Genomic DNA, 14,685 nt, shown 5'->3' with positions numbered 1-14,685 from the left:
TTGGTTGTGTGTGTGGTGTGTCAGTTACACGTGACGCAATGAAACTGACATCGTAATGTTGACTTGAGGGAGAGAAGGGGGAATTTAAACACACACACAGGGAAAAATAAACAGGGTAGAACAATCCCAGAAGCGGCGTTCGACTTGTCAAACTTTGCAAGATCGCTCGGCGAGATCATATGCTTTGAAAAGAAAGGGCTCTCTCTCTCGCTCTCTCGCTCTCCCTCTCCCCCTCGGAGAATTGACACGGCCGGCTGACTTACTCTCTGTCTGGCGATTCGCTCTCTCGCGTTGTGGGAGTCATCCAACAGCCCCTCTCTTCCCGTTCCCTCCCCTCCCCTCCTCAATCACACACACACACACACACACACACACACAAATTATAACATTTTATTTATTTGCAGTTTGGGTTTGAAGGCCGTTTCGCCCTGCGCTGGGGGTTAGTTTTTTGTTTAAATAACCCGGCAGTGGAAATGCTGGAGTTTAAAATCATTTAAAAAAACTCCTCAGAAAGTTTTCTTTGAGCCAAACGTGTTTTCCTTTTTCTATATAAAAAAATAGAAAAGGACACAGCGTTTACACATTTTCTTTCTTTTTTCTCTGTATAACCAATGTCTACTGCTTTTTTATAGAGAGAGAGAGGGAGGGAGAGAGAGAGAATTTGGCACGTTCGCTCTCGGCGGCTGGAACTGCCTTTAAAACGGGATCAGCACAGTCGCTCCGTGTGAAGTGACAACAGCTTCCGTCCCTGAAACTTTGCGGTTTTTGTTTGGTAAAAGTTACCACGTCGCGTAAACACTGACAAGACACACACACATATCTGGACTTTGGTTTAACAAAAAAAACTCCGAAAGAGAAATTGTTTTCCTGGAGGGTTTTATTTTGAAAGAGAAGAGAAAAAATCAGAAGGCAAAACTGTACGTAATGTGGATGTGGGATTGATAACGGTGAAATTTTGTGCGTGTTTTTTTGTGCTTTTGTATGGAGAATGGGGGCGGGGAGGGGGTGATCTCTGTTGTAAATGAGTTAAGTGAATCGTGCTGCTTTTCCGACGAGTTTTAGTGGGGTTGGAAATTCCTCGAAATCTGCAATGGTCCCATTTCTGCTCTGGTTGTGCCGCAAGGTCGCGCGTCCGCCGCCTGCCTCCGGTTCCAATCCGAGCTGTCAATCAGCCGGCCGAGAGCCGGGCCAGCGCCGGGGGTCGCTGACCGGACGGGGTATGGGGGTGAAACGGGAGGGTGGGCTTCACTGACTGAAACACTCCAGTGCTCTCCCCCCTGAGCCGCACAGATACCTCCCCCCCCCCCCCCCCCCCCCATTTAAAGCCAGGGCAATCATTAAACGTGTGCACACTGGTCTTTAGAAACGGGAGGTTTCCCTTAATGTTGTCAACCAACCGGTCCCCCGGTTCTCCGAGCAGAAAACATGCAGCCTCGCCGCCGGCTGCGAGAAGGAGCGCCGGTTACACCGGGTGCCAACCGAACAACTCGCCTCTCGCTCCTCTCCGCGACCGGTTACCGTGGGCTGTGGGTTACTGAGGTGGGGACGTGGGATGGGTAGTCGGTAGGGGAAATCGAAAGCGGTGGTCACATTTCTGCCAGGGTTGTTTTAGACGCCTGAGAGCTTTGTGTAACGTGCTTCTTCCCCTCGGCACCGTCGGTTTGGCCTGACTGCGCAATCCACCTGTAAATACCTGGCACAGAGTTGCACAGAAAGCGTTGGGTACACTCTCCCAAACTTCCAGCTACAAAGTTAAAGTAACAGTGTAAGGCTTGACACAAACTATGCAGGCGTGCGCGCACACACACACACACACACACACACACAGAAACACAATTTTTTCCAGTGTGTTATTTTTAGACCCAAATGAACACTGAAAAGGACAGTAAATTATTTTACAAAAATAATCAATTTCGAGAAAGTAATTATTTTTAGACAACTGATTTTTTTAATTGCCTGCAGTTGCTTGGGAAATCTTAAATGAAAATTGAAAATGCTGAAAACACTCAGCAGGTCAGGTGGCGTCTAAGAAAGAGTTTACATTTCGGGTGAATGACTTTTCATCAGAGTCCTGACGAATGGTCACTAACCTGAAGCTGACATTTGTTCCTCTCTTCACAGAGTCCGCCCGGCCCTCTGAGTGTTTCTGGTTTTTATTCTGTTCTAATTTGTGTTTTGTCTTCCTCATTTCCACTGTACTTAATTTTATATACAATACATTTGCACAGATTATGTAGAAATGCTCTATTTTAATATAACTATCGACGTGTTTGATCTAAAAGCTGAATTTAAATAGAAAAAAGTGAGGAATATCTGCCAGAGTGTTAACAATCTGCTAAAAATAGCTCGGAAAGGAAATTCAACCCACTTGGATGAATCAGCGCTCGGCTGAGAGGCTGTCATTAGAAAGTAAGACAAGGAACAGGAGCGGCCATTCGGCCCGTCAGCCCTGCCCCTACACCCACCAAGATCATTGCTGATCTTCCTCAGATCTGTTTTTCCTGCACCATCGCCACATCCCGTGATTTCTCCAATATCCAGAAATCTATGGATCCCAGTTGTGAATCCGATCGGTGGCCGGGCCTCGACAGCGTTCTGCGGTCGGGAATTCCAAAGATTTACTCTCCTCTAAATGAAGAGCTTTCTCCTGCACTCAGCCTGAAATGGCCTATCCTGTGATTCCTTGTTCTCGATTCCTCGGCAGGGGAACCATTCTCCTGCTGACATTTGCTATGTATTGGTATTGGCTGAACAGCTGATGGGTGACTGATTTTGATGCTCTGAAGCTAAACACCGAGGTCTACCTGAACGTCACAGGGTGTGTTACCTGGGGCTCATTTCTTCCCCACCCCCACCCCCACCACCCCCTCCCCAATCAGATTTCCACCCACACTGTCCTCCTGCGGCAGATGATGGGGATCTCCAATGCAGGAAGGGTGGGATGTGCGGATATCTCCAGTGGTTCATCAAGGGTCCCTGTAAGAGGTCGGTATGGACACAGATGGGCCAAAGGGCCTTTCTCCATGCTGTACATCTCTATGTAGCTAACTGCCAAGGCTGATTCCTTCAATCTTGACCTCTTGAGGATCCTCAGATCTAAGCATTCAACTATTAGTAACCTTCCTCAGGAATCCCCTCCCTCTTTCCTCCTCTTTCTCTACCCCTTCTCTCTCAGCCTCTCTCTCTCTATCTCTCCATCTATCTCTCTGCCTTTCTCCGTCTCCACCCTCACCTTCCTCCCTCTCTCTATCTATCTCTCTGCCCCTCTCTCTCTCCCTTTCCTTCCCTCCCTCTCTCTCACTCTCTCCCTCCTCTCTCTTCCTCTCCCTCTGAACCCCCTCTCTCCCTCCCTCCCTTTCTCTCTCCCTCTCCCCTTAAATCCTGCTCCTGTCTAAGTCGTTTCTCAGTGTGTGACATGGTGTAATACTTCTGACTAAGTTGCATTGGGACTTTCTGTTACATTAAGGCAACAATAGAAAACTGCTAAGGAATTTCCCAGAATTTTTTCTGCAAATAGAAAATGTTCTTCTTCCCCTGTTCCCTCCAGGAGAGAGGCCTGTGGGGCTTGAGGATACGGTACTGAATCCAACGAGCTGAGTGAACATCAAAATACTTTCTGCATTCACCTCATCAGGTCTTTGGTATTTCAGATTGCCTTCAGGTGTCTGAGAAATCAGGGAGTTAGAGAGTATTGTGAACTATTAGTTCCTTTAACTTGTTCATATCAAGTTTCTCTGCCTCCTATTGTAACAAATTGTTAGCCTGTTGATTGGCGTAGCACCTTCATCCAAATAGCAAAGGACTGTCATGCTAGAACATAACCATACCTGTCAGTAACGCCATTAAACCTGCTGAACCCACCTCCATTCTGCAACAGATGACCCATTACCTGATAACCTCACTGCTCCATCACACGCTTTCTCCATCTGCAGCATAGAGCTTTGGTTTCATAACTCAAACTTCCTAATTCCAGGTAATTTTGCTTATAAGGTAAATTCTTGACCTCACAATCTACCTCGTTATGATCTTGTACCTTATTGTCTGCCTGCACTGAACTTCCTCTGTAGCTGTGACACTTTATTCTGCACTCTGTTATTGTTTTTCCTTGTATTACCTTGATGCACTGTTGTAATGAATTGATCTGTATGAACAGTATGCAAGACAAGTTTTTCACTGTACCTCGATACATGTGACAATAATAAACAGATTCCAAATTTATTTCAGGTGGCCTACATGCAAAAGTCTTGATTTTCAAGCACTGAATCTTTTTTATATTCACAGTGACAACACTAATAGGTAGAGAGGTTTTACCCATCTCAAACCTTTTCCATTTGTGAAAGTTTCACACTTCCCACAGTCACTTTGGAGAGACGCCCATCCATGTAGCCTGAGCAACACGGAGTGTGCAGTGACACACCACAATGGGAGGCATCTGTGTCGAGTTTGATTTTGTATTTTCCCCCAACGTCCACAAACCACACAGCTCCAGCAACCTGGAATCAATCCTGACTTCCGGCGCTGTCTGTGTGGAGTTTGCACGTTCCCCCAGCTGCTCCGGTTTCCTTCCACATCCGGAAGAAATGCAGGTTGGGAGGTTAATTGGCTGCTGTACACTCCTACTGTGTAAGTGTGTGGTGGAAGCCTGGGGGGCAGGGGGATGAGAATGTGGGAAGAATAAAATGGGTCGGAGGGATTTGTGAACAATGGGTGCCTGATGGTGGGTGCGGTCTTGGTGCACTGATTGGCCTGTTTCTGTACTGTATGTGATTGTATCTGTTCAATGCAAAATCCCCGGGTCTACCAGCCACAAATCCTGCTGGGCTCAGAAAATTATCGTAACATTGGAAATGGAAAGGAGTTAAAGTCTATTCAACCATTCAACGAGATCTGGGCTGAGCTGCAACCTAATACATTATCCATCTCCTCCCTGTATTCTCCAACACCATTAGTTAACAGAAATAATTGTTGGTCTTATAATTAGTAAAATGATAATTGATATTCTTATCCAAGATCATTTATACTTTATTCTTTCTATGTTTGTAAATTTTTAAAACAGATGTTTTGTTAGTTCTTCTTATCATCTGGGGAAGACAATAACGTCACTGGGCCTGACTTTTTGAGAGGTAAATTTTTTATTATTTGAGTTACAGCCACAAACTCAAAGAGGACTCAGCAACCGGCCAGGTGAGTCCAGGTGCCTCATACCCTTAGGTTTTGAAACCAATAATGATACCAGCACTCTGCACCATTCAGATAAAAGTACTCAAAAATATCTGAAGTAGTTAATTGAGTAAGCCAATGGTAATTCTTTGTAGCCAATTTTTTTAAAGCAATGAATATACACCCTCTTTTCTCCCGTTACTGGCTATCTCTCAGTCACAGTCCATAAGGGTATGATGATTCCCCTGTACGCAGGCCATTAACTATACCAGAAAATTGATGCTACATAAGTGCCAAGGTGAAGAGACCTCATTCCAATAATCCCTCTGTCATCCAGGGAGGCCGCCACCTGTTTCTTCACAGCCTAGGATGAGGTAGGAAACTCAGTGGAGTTTCAGTCTCTGCCCATGGAGCCAGCCATTGGTTCCAGAGGTTATGGTTTTCAGTTCTATGATGGATTTTAACCATGACATTCTCGACTTAAGCAGGAAGTGATCCATACTCCTGAGATCTTCAGGATAGTAGGACACATAAAGGACATTGACTGGGTTACAAAGCACCTGGTTGAACCTTGTTGAACCTGCCAGGGTGGAGCAACCCAGACTTCATCTACCTCCATACCTGGATCTATGTGTCATCCAGGGTGATTTTCCAAGGAGTCCCTTCAGCCCATCTGGTCCATGCCAACCAAGATGCCCATGTCAGCTAGTCTCATTTGCCTGCATTTGGCCCATATCCCTCTAAACATTTCCTATCCATGAACCTGTTCAAGTACCTTTTAAATATTGTGAATGTACCTGCCTCAACAACTTCCTCTGACAGCTCATTCCATATACAGACCACCCTCTTGGTGAAAAAGTTGCCCTTCAGGTTCCTATTAAATCTCTCCCCTCTCACCTTAAACCTCTGCCCTCTAGTTCTTGATTCCCCAACCCTGGGGAAAAGACTGAGTTCATTCACCCTATCTCTGCCCCTCATGATTTTATACACCTCTATAAGATCACCCCTCATTCTCCTATGCTCCAATGAAAAAAGTCCCAAAATTGGAAATTGACCAGATGGAGTTCTTTTCCACCAGTTGAAGTCAAGGCTTCTCCTCCTCCTCCTCCTTCTCCTCCTCCTCGGGCAGTCCCTCAGGGCCAAGGGTGAGTTGCTTCCACTCTGGTTCTGTGGGCTGCTGAGGTGGCTGATGAGGCCAGTGTGGACCTGCCACAGGTGGGGCAGGAGGTGCCTGACAAGGCAGGTGGGCAGGTAATTTGTGAAAGGTGAGTTCTTCCTGCCAGTCTCTCAGGGTCTATGTGTGCTCCCAGTGCATGGACATAAGGTTCTCAGTGACATAACCAGTACTTCTTCTCCACTTTGACCAGCTGTAGAACAGGATTCTGCAGAGTCAACGTGTGGATGTTGTACTTCTTCCAGAAGACTTTGAGCATACCCTGAAATCATTTCCTCTCTCTGCCTTTAATCTCCGGTGTCAGACTTAGGGTAATTAGGGCCTGAATAGCTGAGATTGGTTCACCCTTCTTTCCAGTGAACTTGGAGGATTTTGCACGGACAGAACTGGTGGTGTTGTTCCATTGCCTTGAGATGACTGCTGTAGGTAGTCCCGGTCTCAGAAGCAGCTAGAAGAGCAGGGAACACTGCTGCCCCATCGACCCTGAGCTTTGTCACAGGTCTGAGGACTTGCTCTTCAAGCTCCCTTTTCATTTAATTGACTGAAGCTTCTGTTGACGCATCAAAGGCAGCGGCGAATTTCCTCATCAATGCCTGCCTCGCTGAGGCATGGCTTGTGAGAGATGGGAAGTGGTCCACACGTTCCCCGGTCAGAAGGAAGGGTTGTACAGTAGGGACAGGTTGGTTGAGGTGCTGAGTGTAGGTCCCAATCACTTGTTTAATGAAAACATCAACAATGGCTTGGAGCTCAGACTGCGAGCACGCACACGGGCAAGTGTTGCCCTGAGGTATAGAGTCACTGAGTTGTACCGCACCCAAGCAGGCTCTTCAGCCCAACGAGACCATGCTGACCTTTTTTCACCATCTACACCAATCCTATTTGCCCACGTTAGGTATCTTTCTATACCTTTCCCCTTTTAGTATTTGTCTAAATGCCTCTTAAACACGGTGATTGTATCTGATTCCACCAACACCATTGGCAGCGCATTCCAGATATCAACCACACTCTGTGTAAAATAACCTTCCCCTCAGATCCCCTTTAAAACTCCTTCCTCTCACCTTAAACCCATTGCCTCTTGCTTTTGATACCCCTGCAATGGGAAAACAGATTTTAATTATCTATCCCATCTATGCCTCTCGTAATCTTACGTACTTCTGTCAATTCCACCCTCAGCCTCCTTCAATCCAGGAAGAACAAGCCCAGCCTATCCAATCTCTTCCCAGAACTAGTCCTCCAATCCAGACAACATCCTGACGAATTTCCTCTGCACTCTCTCCGGCACAACCACATCCTTCCTACAGTGTGGTAACCAGAAATGCACACAGTGCTCCAAGTGTGACCTAACCAGTGTTTTGTCAAGTTGCAACATAAGGTCCCAAATTTTATATTCCATGGCCCGACCCATGAAGACAAGTATGCCACACGCCTTCTTCCCCACCCTACCCTCCTGTGTTGCCACTTTCAGGAGACTAGGGACTTGGGCCCCTAGGTCTCTATGTTCATGCTGCGGCTCAGCTGCTGAGGTTGGGGTGACCTTGGTTCTGAACTGCAGATTGAATAGTTTCCTATTTGTCCTGAAGTTTAACTCCACTTCCACAGGAACTTCGTTGGAGATGAAGGACAACATTGCAGCAAGAAAGATTACAAGTGTCAGGGCAGTGATGCAGCCTTGTCTGACAGCAGTCCTCACGCAGATTGGTCCTGCTGCAGACTTATTGGTTAGGATCTTGGCTTGAAGACCATCAAGAAGTAAATGGAAAGGGGAACAGATTTCAGCAGTCAGCTCAGTTTCAGGCAATGTTGTTTATTACAGTGCCAAAGACAGTGATATCAAAAACACAAGGGCAAGGTTTAAGGTAGCCGGAAAGAGTTCTAAAGGGGTAAGTTTTTTTCCACAGAGAGTGGTTGATATCTGGAACTCACTGCCAGAGGAGGTGGAGGAATCAGATACAATCACTGTGTTTAAGAGGCATTTAGACAGACTCTTGAATAGACAATGTATAGAAGGATATGGTCTTAATGCCGGCAAAGGGGGTTAGTGTAGATGGGCAGAAAGGTCGGCATAGACACAGTGGGACGAAGGGCCTGATTCTGTGCTGTACAACTCTTATGACTCTCTGACTTTTAGTCTTGGTTTGAAGCAATGACCTTTAGACCGAACATCCAACACAGGACTATAGACTTGATTAGTTCAGTGTCCTCCAGTCTATCCACTGCCTTGTATCCTTCATCAAAGGTCAGCTCATTTAAACCTCTGCTGCCTTTGTCTGAATTCACACCAGTCCCACTCACCACCCCCCCCCCCCCCGTGCTGATTGGCCTACGTTGGCTCTGCCCCAGCACAAAACTCTAATCCCTCCATAGCCCTTCTCCTGGGACATTCTCCATATCTCTCTGCTCCACCTGCTCTTGCCTCTTGTCAGCCTTCGTCTCAGTCTGTCACTCCAGCCTGTTCTTTTGGCTGCCCAGCGTTGGAACTCCCTTTCAGAATGCCTTCCTTAAAACCTACCCCCAACCAAGTTCTCTGTCTGTAGCCTCCAACGAAGCTTTTACTCAAATCTGAGAAAGGATCCTGGGCCTGAAATGTTCATTGTATTTCTCTCTCCACAGATGCTGCCTGACCTGCTGAGAGTTTCAGGCATTCTGTTTTTATTTAAACCTTCAATCCCTATCCTCACTTGGCTCAGTGTCCATTTTGTTTGATATTCACTCTTGTTCATTGCCTTCAGGCATTGAAGGAGCTGTATACATTGCAGTTGCTGTTTCCAGGGAGGAGATGATGTTGACTTTTTGATTTTATTGTGGATTCTTCTCTTGACAACATTGAACCATTAAATTGCTTTTGAGACCTCAGCCCTTCATGTTACTGATTAATTGCTTGTCAACATTGACATATGTTGTTTGACCTCCTTCATGCTATCAACGGTTTGAATTTGCTACAACAAGCAATACATAGCAATGGTATGTAAGGGATTACTGTATCCAATCATTGTTAAACTACCAGATATCCAATGAGATCTATCTATCTTCAGGTACTTCCTCATTATTAACCTTTCATTCATATCATGTCATCTTAAAATATTTTGTCTTGGTTACGTACAGTCAGACTAGTTGTCTGGAGTCTGGGCACAGTGGTTTTTGTTCCTTGGAGTATTGTTCTGATTGCCACACTTCAGGAAGGTTGTGAAGGTGTGGGAAGTTTTTACTGGAATGGTTCTAGGGATGAGGGATTTTGGTTCCAGAATTAGACTGGAGTATCTGAGGTTAGAGTTATGGAGTCAAATAACATGGGAACAGGCCCTTCAGCCCACAGAGTCCATGCTACCAAGTGCCCATTTACTCTGATCCAACATTACTCCCATTTTATTCTCCCCACATACTTGGAGCAAAGGGAGTTGAGAGGAGATGTGATGGTGGTACAGATGATCGTGAGTGGTTTAGAGAGGGGGTATAGAGGGAAGTGGATGATCAGAGAACCGTGGGTTCAAAGTGATGGAAAAAGATACAAGTGGGATGCAAGGAAAAGCTTTTTTTTATGTGGTGTGTAAATATGGTCTGGAGTTCAATGCCTGAAGGACAACTGGAAGTAGAGTCAATCAAGACTTTCAGCAGGGAATTCAGAAGGCACAGAAGGCGATTTTCTTGGTCAGGGATAAAGCAGGATAATGGGACAACAGGATAGCTCAATAAAAAGCTTGTATGGACTCGATGGGCTGAATGGCCTCCTTCTGTGCCCTAAACAACATTGTGGTTTTATTGTGCATTGATGGAACGTTGAAAGGACTGGACAGAGTAGATGTGGCTAAGTTGTTTCCCTTGGTGGGTGAGTCTAGGACTAGAGGGCACAGTCTTAGAATTAGAGGGTACCCATTTAGAACAGAAATGAGAAGAAATTTCTTGAGCCAGCGTGTCGTGGATTTATGGAATTCATTGCCACATACAGCTGTGGAAGCCCGATCATTGGGGGTGTTTAAGATGGAGATTGATAGGTATCTAATTAGTCAGGGTATCAAGGGATATGGGGAAAAGGCCGGGAAATAGGGCTGGATGGAAATAGTTTAGCTCATGGTGAGGTAGCGGAGCAGACTCGATGGGCCGAATGGCCTACTTCTGCTCTTTTGTCTTGTGGTCTTGTGAGTCTCCCTGGCTTGTCTTTGACCAATGTGACCTCTATTGCATGACCAATGATCACTCTGATTCCATTACATGTTACCATGGGAATGATTTTGAACTGCATTAAATTCTGATGCTGAACGCTGATTTGAAAAGACTGTGGAAAAGGTCACCAAAAATCTCCAGCTTCTGATTGTCATGAGTCTGTCTGTAAAGGTTCAGCCAAGGAGGTCCTAGCTTGGAGTCTGACATCAGATGAGTTGGTCTGACTGCTCCTGCATCAGAATGGTCACAGAGTCAAGACTCATTTGATGAGCACAAAACCCTAGGGTGACACTTCAGTGTAGCTCAAAGGGAATGGAGGAGTGTCAGTGGTACAGTTACCAGACAAAACCAAGGTCTACTGCCCTTATCAGTGGACATAAAGGAATCTTTTGAAGATGTATAGAGGAATTCTCCCTGCCACCTATATTTACCTCTCGATCAACATCACTGAAGTGGCTTATTTGTTCATTATCACATTGCTGTTGGTGGGAGTTTAATGTGGGCAAATTGGCTGTCGTGTTTAATTTGCTGCAACAATAATTATGCTTTAAAAGTAGATCATTGCTACTAAAGTGCTTTGGGAGACCAGAGGCTATGAAAGGTGTTGTGATTTCTCTGATTGCAGGCAGACAGGTTACAAGTGACTAGAGTTATCCTTGTTCACCCGTGAAAATCAGGGATCCCGCTCCTGATCATTGGTGCTACCTGTTTGTAAGGTATCACCTGGAGAGGATTGATTGAGGCAGATGTGATTCCAGCCATGGACCAATTGATAAAACTCAGTTTTGAATTTTGAGGTTTGGATTCAAAAGCCACTCGACATGACCCCCTTGACAATCCCCGAGGCTGCTGCCCTGTGGTCTTTCAGATGAGATTTTAAACTGAACCCTTGTCTGTTTCTCAGCTGCCTATAGAAGATCTCACGGATCTATGTTGAAGGAGATCAAAGTTGTACCAGACTTTCGGGGCCAATGTTTCTATCTGGTCATTATCACATTGCAGTCTGTGGGAGCTTCCTGTGTACAGAGTGGCTGCTGTGTTTCCTACCTTGCAGCAGTGACTTGAAAGCCCGTTACTGGCTGTAGAGCGCTTACAATATCCTCGAGTTATGGAAGATGATTTGTGAGCACACTGTTCTTCTCTTTTTAGAGACATAAACCCACTGGTGCTCACTGCATAAGCTCCAGGAAGGAGAATGGTCCCATTGCAAAGTTACCTGAAATCAGGGGTGTGTGAAAGTGTAGTCTCAACATAGGTCTGCATCTGAGCAGAAGGGGGCAGAACATCAAGGAAGGGATATGATTGTCTTCTCTTCTCAGGCAGTCCCTCAGACTTGCTCCCAATTCTGTGGGCTCTAAGGTGGGCTGATGAGGCCAATATGACATCCTCAGACCCTGCCACAGTAGACGCTGGATGACCCAGGTGGGTGGATAATTCAGGAGATCCTGTGCTCCCTCTGCTATTTTTACTGCCTTATGCTTGCTCCTGACAGTGCCAACCCAATATTCCTTCTCCACTTTGATCGGTCATGGGCCAAGGGTTCCCATAAGTCAATGACAATGTTCTAATTTTTCGAGGAGAACCTATGAACATCCGGTAACTGTCTCCTCTGTCCTTCTGGTAGTGTTTTGCCATGATGGTGCTGCCATAGAGTTCTGGACAGGGTATGGGTTGTATGAGCATTTCAGCTACTCCCCTACCCTAAAACTGCCCAGAAACTACAATAAACTTCTAAAGCTCCAGATCATGTGTGAATCATCTGATAATTGGATTTGAGGTGCAATTCATTGACATGTTTGCTGTCATACAACATGTCATAAGTACTCAGGAGTTACTTCATAGCCTTGTAACTCACGGATTAGTCAGCCAATAACTAATATATGGATTTGATACATGGTCTGACCTCTTCTTCCACTTCAGGTCAATTTATTGTGGCATTCAATTAGATAATGTCCACACAGCTATTTGGGCCTATACTGGAGCAACAAACAATCTGCTGGAAGAACTCAGCAGGTTGAGCAGCATCTGTGGGAGGAAAGGAATTGTCGATATTTCAGATTGAAATCCTGCATCAGGACCCGAAACATCGACGATTCCTTTCCTCTTCCACAGATGCTGCTTGACCCACTGAGTTCCTCCTGGAGATTGTTTGTTGCTCCAGATTCCAGCGTCTGCAGTCTCTGGCGTCTCCTGGCTCTATACTGGCTACAGTTTGCTTTGGAGCACAGATCCTCAAGAAACCAGAGCCATGTTATTCCTCACTCTACCGATGGAGCAAACAGCAAAAAATACCAATAGCAATTTGTGTTTATGTGGGGCCTTCAACAATCCAAGGTACTTCAGAGACAGAAGTATTAACCCAAGTCACAAAAGCAGGAGTCTGGGCTTGGTTTCAGTGATAGGTTTATCTAGCAGGATATTCCAAAGCACCCTGCAGCCAGAGAAGATCATTTTGCATGTAGGCACTCGTGAAATGGAGCAGCCAATTTGCACCCTGCAATCTCCCACAAACAATGTGATGATTGTTGCAGTAATGTACCATTGGGAAGTCAGTGTTCTCTCACTGGAGAGTCTTTGTTTCCTTTATGTCTCTGTTCAAAGAATGTGGATGTCAACAGTAACGCCAGCATTTGTTGTGCATCATTAATTGCCCCTCAAGTGAGGAGGCAGCCAAGAATCAACCACATCGCTGTGTACCTGGGTTCAGGTCAGGCTGGGCAAGGACAGTAGATTTCTTCCCTTGAAGGATGTTAGTAAAAAATGGTGAGTTTTACAAGAATCCAGTAGTTTCATGGTCACGGTTATTAGAGGGCATGCGTTAAGGTGAGGGGGGGAAAGTTAAAAGGAGATGTGTGGGGCAAGTTATTTTATATAGAGAGTGGTGGCTGCCTGGAATGTGCTGCCAGGGGTGGTGGTGGAGGCAGATACAGTGGAAGCATTTAAGAGGCTCTTAGATAGGCACATGAATGTGCAGAGAATGGAGGGATATGGCCCATGTGCAGACAGAAGGGATTTGGTGTCATTAGTTTAATTAGTTCAGCACATCGTGGGCCGAAGGGCCTGTTTCTGTGCTGTACTGTTCTGTGTTCTACATACTGAGACCAACTTTTTTAAAGTACTTGAATTTAAATTCCTCAGCTGTCAATGTGAGATTCAAACTCATGTCTCTGGATCAATGGTCCACAATTCTGGCTGTTGGTAACTTAGCTGTTAGCCTCTCATACCCACGGAGGCCTTCTAACTGTCTCGCCAAATGCACAAGAAGTTTATCAGTCTCAGTCAAAAATATTTAGGAGGGTTTGCTTTATAAGCAAATTAGCATTCATTCCTCCCCCACTAACATATGCTGTTTTACCAATCTTGACTAAAGGATAAATGTTGACACAGACAGAAGTGATAATATCGGCTCTTCTTCAAGGTAGTGTCATGGGTAAATGTGATGACCTGACATCTGAAAGGTCACACCTCTTCCACTGCAGCTCAGACTGCAGGAAGAACTGAAGTATCTCCACAAGAGCACAGGTACTACAAAAACTTTGGTAGTGGCTAAGCCTTTGGGCTTAAGAATGATCCTCAGCCTTCTAACTCAGAGGCAAGAAATTCAGCAACAGAACCAGGTACAGGCTGCTCAAGGTGGCAAGAGAGGGCATTTGGAAGCTGAGGGTAAAGGTCAAATGATCAAAGACCTTAGGTATCCAGGAGAGATCAGACGGGCTATCGCAGAGAGAGCAGGAGAACCTAGGTACAGATTTCTCTTCCATTTTCATTACTTTTGCCAATGTATCCTCATCAGTTTTATCTCCACAATGAAGTGGAACACTTTTATCCAGTACTAATTGCTAACCTTGTATCCACCTCACCAGACACATGCTGCCTCCCACATTGGATATCCCATTGCCTTCTCTGTTGGACAACACAGCCTTTGTTACAAAGGGATGGAGTACAAGAGAAGGGAAATCTTGCTACAGTTGTACAGCATACCTCAAACTCTGCACTCAGATTCCATCAACAGATCATCTCATTGAGTCATAGAGTCACAGAGTCCTACATCACGGAATCAGGCCCTTTGGCCCAACGTCCATGCCGACCAAGGTGCCCATCTAAGCTGGTCCCATTTGTCTGCGTTTGGTCCATGTCCCTCTCAACATTCCTGTCCAAGTGCCTTTTAAGTGATACTGTTGTTCCTGCCTCAC

The 14,685-nt window shown here is 45.6% G+C and overlaps 1 protein-coding gene and 1 long non-coding RNA gene across 2 annotated transcripts in view; one reads left to right on the top strand and one right to left on the bottom strand.

The window, feature by feature from the left end:
• Positions 1-14,685, bottom strand: part of nfixb (nuclear factor I/Xb) — a 382,198-nt gene that overhangs the window by 358,947 nt on the left and 8,566 nt on the right.
• Positions 321-14,685, top strand: part of LOC127584972 (uncharacterized) — a 94,225-nt gene continuing 79,860 nt past the window's right edge. Inside the window, exons 1-2 of the long non-coding RNA XR_007958451.1 lie at positions 321-439; positions 633-917. This is a non-coding gene — a long non-coding RNA (uncharacterized LOC127584972). The remainder of the gene's footprint in view (positions 440-632; positions 918-14,685) is intronic.

The sequence above is a fragment of the Pristis pectinata genome, chromosome 31 (genome assembly GCF_009764475.1).
Source record: "Pristis pectinata isolate sPriPec2 chromosome 31, sPriPec2.1.pri, whole genome shotgun sequence".
In the NCBI taxonomy this organism is placed as follows: domain Eukaryota; kingdom Metazoa; phylum Chordata; class Chondrichthyes; order Rhinopristiformes; family Pristidae; genus Pristis; species Pristis pectinata.
Note: the sequence above shows the minus strand (reverse complement) of the source record. Positions and strands in the feature narration are given on the sequence as shown.